The sequence below is a fragment of the Leopardus geoffroyi genome, chromosome D2 (genome assembly GCF_018350155.1).
Source record: "Leopardus geoffroyi isolate Oge1 chromosome D2, O.geoffroyi_Oge1_pat1.0, whole genome shotgun sequence".
NCBI lineage: Eukaryota > Metazoa > Chordata > Mammalia > Carnivora > Felidae > Leopardus > Leopardus geoffroyi.
Window position 1 is genome coordinate 49462071 of NC_059334.1, and position 13544 is coordinate 49475614.

General features: G+C 47.3%; 1 long non-coding RNA gene across 1 annotated transcript; it reads right to left on the minus strand.

Moving 5' to 3' along the window:
• Window positions 1-233: 233 nt before the first annotated feature.
• Window positions 234-2256, minus strand: LOC123577514. The gene is made up of 2 exons (XR_006701890.1): window positions 1904-2256; window positions 234-661 (listed from the first exon to the last, which is right to left on the minus strand). It is a non-coding gene; the product is annotated as an uncharacterized LOC123577514 (long non-coding RNA).
• Between the last annotated feature and the right edge of the window lie 11288 nt (window positions 2257-13544).

Here is a 13544-nt window from a genome sequence, read left to right on the forward strand (position 1 = left end):
TCGAGCCCCATGTCAGGCTCTGCACTATCAACGCAGAGCCTGCTTGGGATTCTCTCTCTCCTTCTCTCTCTCTGCCTCTCCCCCACTCATGCGTGCACACACTCTCTCTCTCTCAAAATAAAGAAATAAACTTTAAAAAATATATCACGCGTGGCCTCAAGGGAGCACATGAGAGACAGATAAACTCAAACATCCTTAGCACTCATATGACACAAAACCCAAATAGGAAGAGCTGTGACAGAAGCAAGGGTTTCTACCCAGGCACAGTGGAAATGCTTCAAGAACAAAGTGGCCTTTGACATTACAACCGAAGATAGGTGAGACTTTCACAAGTAGAAAAATCACCTGTGGAGGATGCTTTCCAAACTAGGAAAGGACACAGTACATGGTGGCCTGAAGAATCAAGAACGTTCTGCCATAACCAGGAATTAGAAGGGGATGGCCGAGATCTGGGGGGAGAGCATGGGGGTAGATGATGAGGCAGTTGGGTCACGTTCAGACTCTGGAACGTCTTGTGGTTCAAGAACTTGGATATTCATCCATTGTTTTCACCCTCCAGATTGGCGGTCTGTCCGTCATGTCAAAGCCATGGGAAGAAATGGCTGGGTCGCCTTGGCGGCAAGGTGGATGCCACGGCTTCTTTTCTTGGCCACTTGTTCCTCTAAGTGAAGAAAGAAGCCCCTCTTAAGCATGCCGTTCCATCTGATCACCTGTGCCTCCTTGAAGGCCAGTTAAGATGTGGCCCTCCCCAACTCTCTGTCCCCTCCCTTCCCACCAGGGCCAATGAGTCTTCTTTTGCTCTATCCTCGCAGACACCGTATATGCCTTCTACTCAGGCATTCAATTCATCTATCAAGATGATTTATGGACCCATCTGTCCTCTTCACTTAAGTGAGAACTTGTCAAGAGAGGGATGGTTTCTTATTCTTCACACCTCACAAGGTCACTTAGGACAGTGTTAGAGAGATTCATTTATTCAGAGTCCCCTAGTGAGTACGCAGGAAGCACACAACGTTTCTATGTGGGCAGCGGACGAGAGACCAGGTGAGTGAAGAGTATGCCATTTTCTGTCTCCAATGGAGCCTCAAGGCCATAAAAGTGAGAAACTGCTGGAATCCAAGGGGGCAAATAAGTAACATGATAAGACTATTAGTAATGGGGCTCTGGTCCTCTTCCCATGGGTTCTTCCAGTGGAGACGGGCTCTGAAAGTACATCTGACCACTCTTCCCAAACCAGATAAACATGTAAAGAATGCCTGGAAATTCAGCTTCAATTCTGCCTCAGTGGCCTTGCGTGGATTGCAAACATTCATTAGGTATTCTCTAGGGAAAAGACATTCAGGTGGCTGCCACAAAGGGTGGGAGGTGAATTAATGGGGCTCAGATGAGATAAAGTTTCAAAATCTCTAGAAGCACAGATAGAACCCTAGTGAGTGCCAAGGAGGAAGAGATTGCCTCCAGCTTGGGAGAACGAATTGGGGTCTAATCTATGGCAGAATTTGCTTGTATACTTCTAAACCGTAATCCTCTTATGCCACGACATTAGTCTACGAGGTGGGAAATGACTCTGTAGAACCAGAGAAAATTAATCTCAAATCAACGTGGTAGAACTGATAGGCACAAGTGAAAACTGGCATTAGGTACTGCTTTAAACATTCACAAACTCTTAAACACGGTTTCTTAATCTCTATGTTATTAACATTCTGGTCTGGTTGATTCTTTGTTGTGAGCCCTAAATACTGTGGGGTGTTTAAGAGTATCCCTGGCCCCTTCCCAAGAAATGTCAGTAACACCCCCAGCCCAGTTGTAATAACCAAAACAAATATTGCCAAATGTCCCTGGAGCACCAAGTCACCATTGGTTGGGAAGCACTTCCTTAAGCCTAGTCAGATAGCGTGCCCACCTCTCCAGATGCCTTCCATTCCCGTCAGATGCTACCACACGCCTTCATCTCCTATCCACCCTGGCTCGTACCATAACCAAGCACAACAGATGCTGTTCCCATTGTCTCTCAGATGTCTTCCCTCCTGGTCATCACAAACAGGGTGGCTCTTTGCTCACTCAGCTCTCAGTTCCCGTGGACAACATCCATGTGCATTCTGATGTCACCGGCCCACTCAGAGGTCACCACTCATGTCATTTGCCTTCTGGGCTCACTCCCCTCGCATGACACTCATTTGAAGGGGCCCTTCCTCATCTGGATGCTTTTCCCATTGATTCTTGGTGTAGCCCATGTTCTGAATCCTTAGAGAGAAATGCATCCCAGGTCTCAGCTTCTGTCATCTATAAAATAGCAATCAGAAAGATCTGGTTAAATTTCCATCAAGGTGCTGCTGAGCTCTAAAGGCTACGAGGGAGGAGAGAAGGCAAGAGTGTTGTCGCCAGACCAGATCATCCCTGCCAGACTGCTCTTTGCAACCGAGCTCCCTGGGAAGAAGAGTTCTGGGTGGTCCTTTCACACGGAGAGGAGTCCTTAAACTCAGTCTGCTATTTGGGGGCACCCGAGGGCTCTACACATCTGTTAGGTGCTTAGACCTGCACACCAACATATAAAGGCAACAGTTGGTAGAAATCTACATATTTTCACAGAAATCCTGGTGAAGTCCCCAGCTGGTTTGCATACATCATTGGTTTGCTCTATCAAGCCTCCCAAACAAGGAGAAGCCATGCCTTCCTGTCATACTTTGACATTTCAATGGGGCATGGAGACTGAAAAGCCCTCAGTGTGTTTGCCAAGGACAGAGATTTATTTCAGAGAACTTAAGGGGCCATGAAGAGAACACTCAATAACCCTTAACAATTCCACACAGTATGAGATGAAGTCTGTGGAGCTCTTAGAATCCAGTCACTCGTGCTTGCTCAGCTGAAATGCGTTCAGCACCGTGAGTGCCAACAATAACAAAGAATGTGTCATCTTCTTAAAAATTCTTTCTCTTCTCCATTCGTCCAGGTGGACAGCTACCAGGAGTCACAGACCTCATTCTCTGAAGCTGCAACGGCTACTTCCGGGAGCCTCGGTGTTTCCAACTGCACCCACAATGGAGGCAAAGGTATGCCATGTGTCAAGAAGGAGGAATGAGATGGGCCACATTTGGTGTCAGGTGGTCCGGGCTGGTCCTGGAGTGAGGAGGCTAGCAGTCAAAAGTCAGTCTATAAGCAAGTGATGCCACGAGGGTCTCAGGTACCTGGTTCAAGGCCCTTGTTGCAAATGCTCCTTACGCTCTTCAAACCTCAGTTTCGTCATCTGGAAAGTGGGGGTGATGCTACTGTTACTAGTAATCCTAGTAACTGGGCAAAATCTCCAGCTGGTTCCACCAGAGCACATAAACCCTTTCTCCTCTCCTCTTACTCTTGGTTTGAATCATCACTAAATGAAAACAGAATAGAAACTATCCCTGTTTATTGTTGCAAGTTGGGAGTTGTAATGACCCCGTTCGAGAGTGGAAATTGAACCTGATTCCACTTACCAGACCAGACCCAGATACTACTGGAATTTTTGTTCCCTCACCCTGAGCTGGGAAAATTGCCTGAATAGTGTGTCCCTATGTGTCTTTATCTACAAAGTGGAATTTAAAGTCTTGGCCGTTGTTATTAGAAAACTGGGGAATTTGTTTGGAGGGGCATACCCCAAGTCCTGGACTCGAATGTTATGTTAACTTTATGTTAATGCTTTATGTTAACTTTATGTTAATACTTTATGTTAACTTCTTTACTACATTGGGGCAAAACCCCAGAAATAAAGTCCTCTCTCTCTCTTTCTCAGTATCTCTCTCTGTCTCTATCTCTAAATCTCTCTCTCTCTCTCTCTCTCTCTCTCTCTTTCCCTGGCGTAATTCTGGAACTGTACCCTCTTTGTATGAATTTACCGACTTACACTAAATTAGCAATATTTTAAGCATTCAGACAACTATAGAGACAGCAAAAGTTCTAGAGATACATTGGTAGTTAGAGTCAGAATTGATGAAATCAACTGTGGCAGTTTGCCTGAGAGGACACAAATGCTTCCTTGTGTGCATGATATTAACATTAGGAAGGAAGGCAGCGTTTCATCTGACCCATGCAGATGCGAGGAGAAATGGAGGAAATTCAAAGCAAACAAAGCAAAGCAATCAGGTGCTGGGATGACAAAGAGAAGCATTTCCAAACTCCTGCTCTGCAGAGGCTAGTCACAAGCGGTGCCCAGGGGTGTCGATGGATTGGATGTCGATGGTGACTGCTAGGCTTGGAGTTCTGCTGGAGGAAGTTGGGGTGGAAAGGAGGTCATGGAAGGCTGTCAATTCCATTGACTGGAGGCTAAAATCTAAGAATGAGCTGCTAGAAAGACTGAGCTCACCGTGATACACATTTGAGTAGCATTTGATGAGACCATAGAGGCAGAGCTACTCCAGTCTCATTGCTGATCAGAAGAATATCAGAATCACTGCTGACCAGAAGAAGGGCTGTTCTCTCTCCCTTAACATCAGAGCCTATCAGGCTGAGGCACCAAAACAGCCCCTTTCTTGCCCCCTCCTTGCAGCTGGATGGAGACATCTGGAATCCAGCACTTTGGGAGAGTTGAAGTTATTCTATACTTGGAGGGATAGAGGGCCAGCATAACCCCAGGCTTCCAGCTAGACCTTTCCTGAGCTAAAATATCAGAACAGAAAGGTTCCTGCAGTGTCCCTAACCTCACAACAGATTTCATTTAAAATAATAATAAAAATGATAATAATAATATATAAAAGCAACAGGATCTCAGGAGAATATTACAAGGATGTGATCCACTAACAAAAGGGTTGAAAATCATAGAACCTTGAAAATCAAGAGGCATTGAGTGACACGGATGCTCCTACGTTTCACCATCTTCCTTTTTAAGTAAGAAGTCCCCAAACTACACATTAAAATAAATGTAGCAGGGATAAAAACATGGTTTAGAAAATCAACGGCATCAAATGCATTATGTTGGGATATGTCATAAGATCAGCAGCAGTTCAGGGGCATGTAAGCCACCAGAGCCTCAGGAAATGTTCTGTGTTTGCTCGAGGAATGTTGTTAAGGGTTATATACAGTCACCTCTAACAGGGTCAATGAGAAAGATTTCTCTTAAGCCTCAGCACCAGGAATAGCTATGATTGTCCCGAGTCACCGACTTGAGTTTCCTTTATGTGCACTCTGACACATAAATGATTATGTTACCATCGTTCCACTTGTTGCTAGGAAACTTAGAGCCAAATATGTGGCCTATCTCTGGCTGGGTTACAGGATCTCCTGGAATGCATTTTACCTGCCAATATAACTTTTGGGTCTCTCTATTTTCCCTATTCATGCTATCCCTTTACTAGTTTCTTAACTAATATTTTTAGATATGGCCATATTCTATTTTTAGCTGTCACCTTAAATCCTTTTAGGACTGAGGATGTCAAGAGATAGTTGAATAAGTAAATACAAGTAATGGGGGACCAACAAACAAAGGGGGACCCAAGAATGCATCAGTTTGATGAGTCAGATGGTCCAGGATATCTTTAGCAATACTGGTCAGCTCACCATGACCACTGTGACCCATTCCGGCCACAATGTTTTACGAATAATGACTGACGACTTCAAACACATCAGAAGAAGAAAAGATAGAAGTGTCTGGAAATTTTGAGACCAAAGAAATGTGGTTTATCTGGAAAAGTAAAAACTTGGGAGAATATTCTAGAAGCCTTGGGATTCTTGAAGAAACATCACATGGAAAAAAAGAATGTACTCATTCTATTTCAATTTGGGCACCAGAACTAGAACCAGTGATCGGCAGCCAAAGACCGGGGCAGATTTGAAATCAATGTAAAGAGAAGTTCTGACCAGGAGGACTATGAGACAAAGGCATCACTGTGCTGTGCTGGGGAGCAGAGGGCCATGAGCAAGCAAAGCCTGCATTGTAAAGAAGGGACTTCTACAAGTAGCTGTTCTCAAGGTTGTCTTTCCAATGAGGGAGTCCAGACGCCATCGCTCTTCCAACTCACTGACTCTGAGCAAATTGCTTTCCTTCCTGGGTCTCATCGTGCTCATGCCAAACGGCAAGTTGGTGACCCTGAAGTCTTGACATGCTAGGTATCCCTCATTCACAGATAACTGCCTGGTATTCACTACTCCGTTTTCCAAAGGAAAAGTTCACCAGATTCATTAAGTAAAACGCCATTGTGAGAGCCAGACCTTTCTGTGTCAGGATGATTGACAAGTGCTTGATCAGCCAGTTGCACAGGCTGCTGTTCAGCCCTGTCCCCTCCACTCCACCAGGAGACGGAAGAAAAACACAGCCCTCCATGCCACGTTGCGGGCCAAGGCAAGGTTCATTCGGAATTGCAGCGGGACTAACCTGGTGTGGGATGGACCAGGGGAATTAACGAAAACAAACGGAGGACAGACTCACTCGGGCAGCACACGGATGAAGAAACCAAGAGGAAATGAAGTCAGAGAAGGTTCCTGCATGTTTATTTCAGAGTTGACAGAGCATAGGCCCAGTCCGACAGAGTTTCTGATTTATGAAGTATTTTTATTATATTACCTATTTTATATTGTATCAGAGGCTCTGCTCTTTGAGCCAGACAAATCAACAGCAACCCCACAAGAGCCTTTGGTCTAGATAGAAGAATATAAACTCTTACAACCTTCCTGCTCTGGACCGAGATTTCTGCCAAAAGTTGATCTGGGTTTTTGGACTTCTGGAGCCGGCCTCCGTGTACTGGGAAAGTGAGGTTCACACAGAATATAAATGTTTCTTTTCCGTACGTTGTCAAAAGGCGAAGGGTTTAAGGTTTGTTTGACAAAAACCAACAAAAACACTGTTGCCTGCTGCTACAGAAAATGTGCGTTTCCTATTTTGTCTGGGCAGTGGCTAAATCGCTCTACTTTGGCATAGCCAGATCCACAGTGGACAAGATTTTATCCGCCGGGGCGATCCCAAGGCTCCCGCCCTTCCTGGGGACTTGCAGCCTGACAGAGGCGTCGGGGAGGACAGGTCTGCCTCCCGTCCTTCATGTGTGTTTTCTTTTTTCAAAGAAGCAATTCTTCCACTTGAGCAGATGCCAGTTCCAATGGAGAGCTCGCCTGGGGCTTTTCTGGCTCCAAATAGCTGAACTGAGTCATTGTTAGCAGTGAATTAGTAAGGTTTTATGCTAAACATGTGTTACTAACTCGAAGCATGCCCCCCCCTCACCCCCCGGCTCAGTGTACCTGGAATATTTCTGCGAGCTCTCTCCACCGGGGCACCTGGTGTGGGGTGGCGCCCGGGACCCCTGGAGCGGGGGCCGGGTACAGATGGAGTGGCTCTCCCTGCAGCTCTCCTCGCAGGGACGTATGTGGGCACACACTCTTTGCTCTTCACCCTCATCTAGTAAATTCCTATTTATCCTCCATGACCAGATTAAAAGCTCAAAGTCAGAACGCTTACAGGGTTCTGTAAAGTTACACCTTTAATGGGGTGAGTGTATGTCCATATGTACTTATGGCCTGTGACCAAAGCATTTCCCCAGCGCAGTGCTGGCCCTGAAACTGTCCCCAGGAAAAGCTTGCCAAATGACGAAGGACAGAAGGAGCAAGTGAATAAACAAAACATAACTGATACCACCGCGGGACGAGCAGCAGCTCATGCTCCGGTGAAGACACTGAGCGATCTAACCAACCCCCGCTTCCTGTCGTGGTGAGGCTTGCCCTCGATTTCATGCCAGAATCTTGAATGAATGCTCCTGCAGCATGAGAACTTACAGTGGCAGCATCAGCCCTGGGAAGAAGATGAAAGCATTAGATTCCTCCAAGGCTGCTGATGAGCTAGAGACGCAGAGTCTAGAGGCACTTTCCCTACCCCTCAGTCAAATGCAGTCTGGCTCTCCTGAATCCCCGTCTTGTTTTCAAACTGTGGTAAAATACACATGGCATGTGGTTTACCATCTTAACCATCTTTAAAGGTACAGGTCAGCGGTGATGAGTGCATTCCCAGGGTTGTACCACCATCACCCCTACCCATCTCCAGACCTCCTTCCATCTCCCAAAACCAAAACTCTGGTCTCCGTAAACACTAGCTGCCCATGCCCCCCAGCCCCTGGCAACCACCATTTCATTTTCTGTCTCCATGATCTTAACTACTCTAAGTACCTCTTGTAAGTAAAATCACACAGTATTTGTCCTTGTGCAACTGGCTTATTTCACTCGGCCTAAGGTTCTCAAAGTTCACCCGTGTTGTAGGAACTCCCCCCACCCCCGACCTTTCTGTGCAGGATGGAGACAGTGCCTCCCTCTCCCGGCTGACCCTCTCCTCCAGCATCCTGTCTCAAACTGGAAGGAAGCCTGACTGGCTTTTTTGGATGGCTGAATGGTTCCTCATTATGCTGTGAGCTAAACGATGCTTATAAAAATGGGATTTTACTGTATAACCAGGGAAAATACAAGCTTAAGCAAATAGGCACTTTCCCCATTCATGTTAGAAGGTCAAGTTGGTTAAGACAGAAAAGGCTGGGCAGATCAGCTGGTGGCCCAATTAGAAAGCTCAGAGACTTCCAAGCCCATGTTTTCACTCTCCCAAATGAGGAAAAGCAGCAGCTAAAGCTGTGTGTAGCCCGAGGGCCTGGGAACAACGCACGGGCCATCTGGACCTGCCTCTAATGGAAGGCCGGGCGTTTTAGTCCCTGAAGCCCCAGGACTGAGGAGATGCACAGAGGAAATGTATGTTTCCACAGTCTCCAGGCACCACGGTGGCCCAGCCAGCCATTTGGGGGTCCAGCTGGGAATGACTGCAGATGGTGGGTGAGACCAGAAACCTCCCAATCACATTCCTGAGTATGCCTCCTCTTCTCTCTTGTCTGCCTTGGGGGAGCCCTTCACTTTCTCCTAGCCGAGGGCAGTAAAAACTCCCCAGAGCCTTCACACCTCTACTCTGCTGTGGCCTATGAGCTGTGGACCAACGGCAGTCTCACTAAGGGCCGAGCACAGAGGGACGAGCTGGTAGAGAAAAGCCCATCCAGCCCCAACCTCTTCCAGGCTCCAAGTGGCCAGTCCAGCCACCCCTGGATCTCTGAGTTATCACGACATTCACACCCCAGGGCAGATGACAGTGAGCTGGGGGACTCGGCAGGTGCTGGCGCAATGGCCTGACCCAGCTCGGTCCTTGAGTGGCTCACGGGGGAGATGTAACTGAGCACAGGCCTCCGAGATCCAGGACCCTGTTTTCCACCTGGGTTTGAGCTTGGACTGAGATGCTGCAAGGAGCAAATGCCAGGGGGAGAGGGGAGGCCGCGGAATCTCTCAGCCCACATCTGTCTGACTGTCTCTCCGTTCTTGCTCTCCTCAACCAAATCCACAAATTAAATCATGCTGAACTAATATCCCTAATATCCAAAAAAATCCATCACCAAAAGCTCAGTTCTTGCTTGAAAATCGTTGCCCCAAGGGAGTGGGTGTGTTTAAGAGTACTTCATAAATTATCTAAAAGGAAATCAGAATCGTTCTAATTCCTAGAAAAGCCCCGCACAGACAGCGGGACCCGTATGATCTCACACCGTGTGCGCGTGTGTGCACCCATGCAAGTTTCACCCCGGCCCCAGTCCAGCTGGTCAGCATTTCAAGGAGAAACCTGACCCTCCCCATGGCCATTCCCTTTCCCTCCTCCCCACGCTGGAATTTTCGCTGGCCAAATTTGCAGGATCTTTTTTTTTTCTATGCTTGTTTTCTTGATAAACAGTCCGTGCGCAGTGTTTGAGTTTTTTAATAGTTTCATTGCTTCACAGTTGCTGGGCAAACAATGCCATGCGGGAAACCTGAAACATGAAGCTGGAAGTAATCGAGGAGGGAATAAGGAGTTGGTTTCATTCTTACTCCTTGAATTCCAGGAAAATGGGGACATGATACAGTCCTGTGCAGAGTGAGTACCTGGCAGCCGGCCCAGGGCACAAGGGACTTGTCATAGGGTCACCAGCTCCCTTGGTGGGATGGACGGCGGGAGGTAGCAGCCACTCAGGCCCTGTGAAGCACGGAGCCACAGACAACCAGCAGGATGAGCACAAGCTGTCCTTCTTCTGCCCAGCATAAGGGTTCAAACTAGGCTCTGGGCGGAAGGTCCACACTGAAGGCCATGTTTTTATTAGAGGATTTGCTAAATTACCAGAGACTGCTTTGCTCCCCTTTCCAGAGTGGATTCTGGGACTGGGGAGGGAAAGTCACACTTCGAAGTCCTAGGACACACTGGGGAGGACCAGGGTCTGAGAGGCAGGTGGCTGGGCTTAGGCTCTGCCTCTGTCCCTCACCAGACGTGGCGCTGGGCGCCGCAGTCCCACTGCTTGACCCAGTTCCGTCACTGGACAACAAGAGGAACAATGTGTGTCCTTGGGAGCATCTGGGCAGTCGTGGAGAAAACGTATTTGAACAGTGAAGACTTAGAACTGAACAGCTGGACGGACGAGGTACTGAGTCAAGTGGGAGCAATGGCCCCACATGCCCAGGGGCTCCCCGAGGTGGAGGCCTCCTGACAAAGCGGACACACTCTGAGTTGTGGGGAGCAAACAGCTCACGGACATGGGCCCAAACGTGCTTTCCTCAGCTACACCAGAGTCCCCCAAATGTGGACACTCCTCGCCATTGGCCTGTGTTTTGTTTCATGCACATTTCCTTCATTTACATCTCTGAAGACCCATCGGGTGCTTAAGGAAGAGGCTGGGATGCACAGAATTCAGCCAAAGTCATCCCCCAGTGCAGAGAGCACAATTAGAGCAGGGCCGAGGCTGAAGAGAAGCACTTTGAGCTGTGTGACAGAAGCCATCTCGCAGGTACTCCAACAGGGGAGATAGGAATAACACAGCCCTGCACGGGCCCACACAGGGCTGAGCGGCAAGGGCGATGGGTGGCATTGAATACGTTGAATATGTGACCAACCGCGGTCCTCCAGTCCCCAAAGCTCCGTCGCTGAAACTTCTCTGCAACCCTACACTGATGCTCAGTTTTGGAATGTGTCCTCTTATCTTCATGGGTCTGACAGGAGGAAGGAGAGACTACTGAAAACCAGGGCATTTTAAGTGGCCTACTCAGGCCAACGGCTAAGCTTTTCCTCCGTCTCCCTCTAGAAGATTCTATATCTCCAGGTTTGTCTCATGGATCCAGTTTGTTTCAGTTTTGTCCCCACACCCAGGATGTTGTGGGGGTGATCACAGAGTCTCAGCGCGAGGGGCTCGTTAGAGAAGGGACGGAGTCTGTCTTACCCGCTGCTGCTCATTCAGGGCCCAGCACAGCTTCGGACACAGCACCGATGGTCAGTAAACGTACGTTGTCTGGGCGAAGGGACACTTGGGGGTCACTCATGTCTCTAGGTCTTGGAACAGGCAGCAGACACTGATGCGGGAGACCCCGCCCAGGCCTCCGGGTAGATCTGGAACGTGACAAGAATGTCTTTCCACCTCCACATCTTACCTGTCTTTAGGGAAATGGGAATATTTCCACTTTCTGTCTGGATACCACTTAGCTTGGTATCCCTGCTTCAGCACATGCAGTGGTTGAGGAGGCTTCCCTGAGAACGTCAACTCTGGAAGGGCTGGGCCCAGGCAGACTCATAGCCTTGGCAGATTGGCTTCTGTTTCTGTGCCAAGGGGCGTCCGGGTTAAGACCTGCTATAAAAATGCTCTTTTACCCACATTCACTTGGGCTGCTTATGTAGCGATACGGGGCTTATTTCTGCGGATTAAACAAAGGATCTGGAACACCCACCCCTGAGTCTCAGGGGTTTCGTGTGGTGATGGGTAAGGGTTCAAAACCTTCGATCCAGAGTAGGGAAAGACACATATGTTGGATGCTTGCTGCTCCTGTGTGCTCCGACTTTACCTTACAGATGTGTGATAGAGATTCGGAAAACTTGGTAACTGGACCTGCCTAGCACTCGATGCAAGAGTGGAGGCTCTCTGCCTTTGCCTGCAATTGGGATGTCACGATTTTCCAAATCCCATTTCCGGAAGAAGTATTCAACGTGCATTTCATGAACACGTCAGCGCAAACACAGCCCAGGAATGGTCCAGCCAGCCAAAAAGCAATAGTACACCCTACTATCGTGACATTTCTATGGGACTAGACTAGAAATCAGAAGATACGCAGTCGGCTCCTCTCTCTGAATCTCTGTTTCTGTGACCTTAGGAGAGTCCCTTCATCTCTTGGCACCTTAGTTACCTCACTTTTCATGTGATGTGCGTCTTTCTCCCCAATACTCCCACCTGAAAATCAGGGAGCTGGGGTCCCAGAAGTGAAGCCATTGTCCAGGCATATGTACAGTCATATTTTGAGTCCTGGCCTGACCAACCGCACATCTATGCTCCCATCCATACACCAATGTCCATTTATTCCTCAATAAGGAGGCTGGTGTCACCATTTGGAAAGGGCCAGCATGCAGAATTCCAGAGAGAACAAACTCACCTTATGTTTCCCTTCTCAAAAATTATAGCTTACTCTTAAAATAACTATCAATGTTCCCTTTACCCCTGTATGCTTCGAATCTCATCACCTGCTCTCAGAACCATTAGAACCATATCTTTGTGATGGCCATGGACATGACAAGGAAACAGAATTTCCAAGGAAATACCTTGTGTGCCTAACCTAGTAGGTAGGCAGACAGGGCCTCCACAAAGGTTGGGATCAGATAGAACCTGCCATTTCTTCCACCCGTGGCAGTCTATGATTCAGTGACTGAGAGTCACCAGTAAAGTTGGATACATTCCCAATGACAATAGAATTTTACCAGTTGGGTCCCAGTGTGCATGAAGTACATAGACGCACCTACATCTGTTGTTGAAACTTCATAAAGGGCCCAAACATGAAGCAGGGTCCAAGCAATGCACTTGGGCTCCAAGTGGATTTGCTTCCGGCTTGTTGGCTCTTTGAGGTTTTGCTTTTCTTTAGAAAGAACAAGAAAATGTTATTCTAATATCTCTCAGGACAATACAATCACATATCAGCTCTAGGCTCTGTTGGTTACCTTGGCAAGTTTCTGATATTTCCTTTGGCATCTCCATTACTGAATTAGGAATGGACAAACTGAGGTCCACATTTGGATCAATCTACATTCGGTTCAATGAAGGTATGGGAGAGCTGAGAGGAATCCGTCCAGGTGGCGCAATAAACGAAAAAAGCCTTGAATGAAGCAGTCAAATGCTCTACCCCTGAGCTATACCCCCTGATAAGCCTTGAACTAAGCATACAATCTCTTCCAATAAAATTCTACTTTGAACTGCTTTAAGTGATCAATGGGTTGCGTTGATTTTTATTTTTCTTAATGTGTGTTCACCATTTGCACTTACCCTTAAATGAAATTTCTTGTTATAGTTTTTAACCTTTTATCTATGTATGTATGACTTCTTAGAGTTTTTACAGATTTGGAGAAGATTTTAAGAGATTTTGTCCGTTGTACTTGACCACAACTCTTTCTTTTAATTTTAACTTTGTTAGTGTTCATGGGACAGAAGCTTCAAAAGTCCTTCCATCCTGAAATCTTTTTAAAGATATAATTTCTTTATAGTTTTTTATATTGCTTTAATCCTTGGGAAAGCCTCATTCCTAGA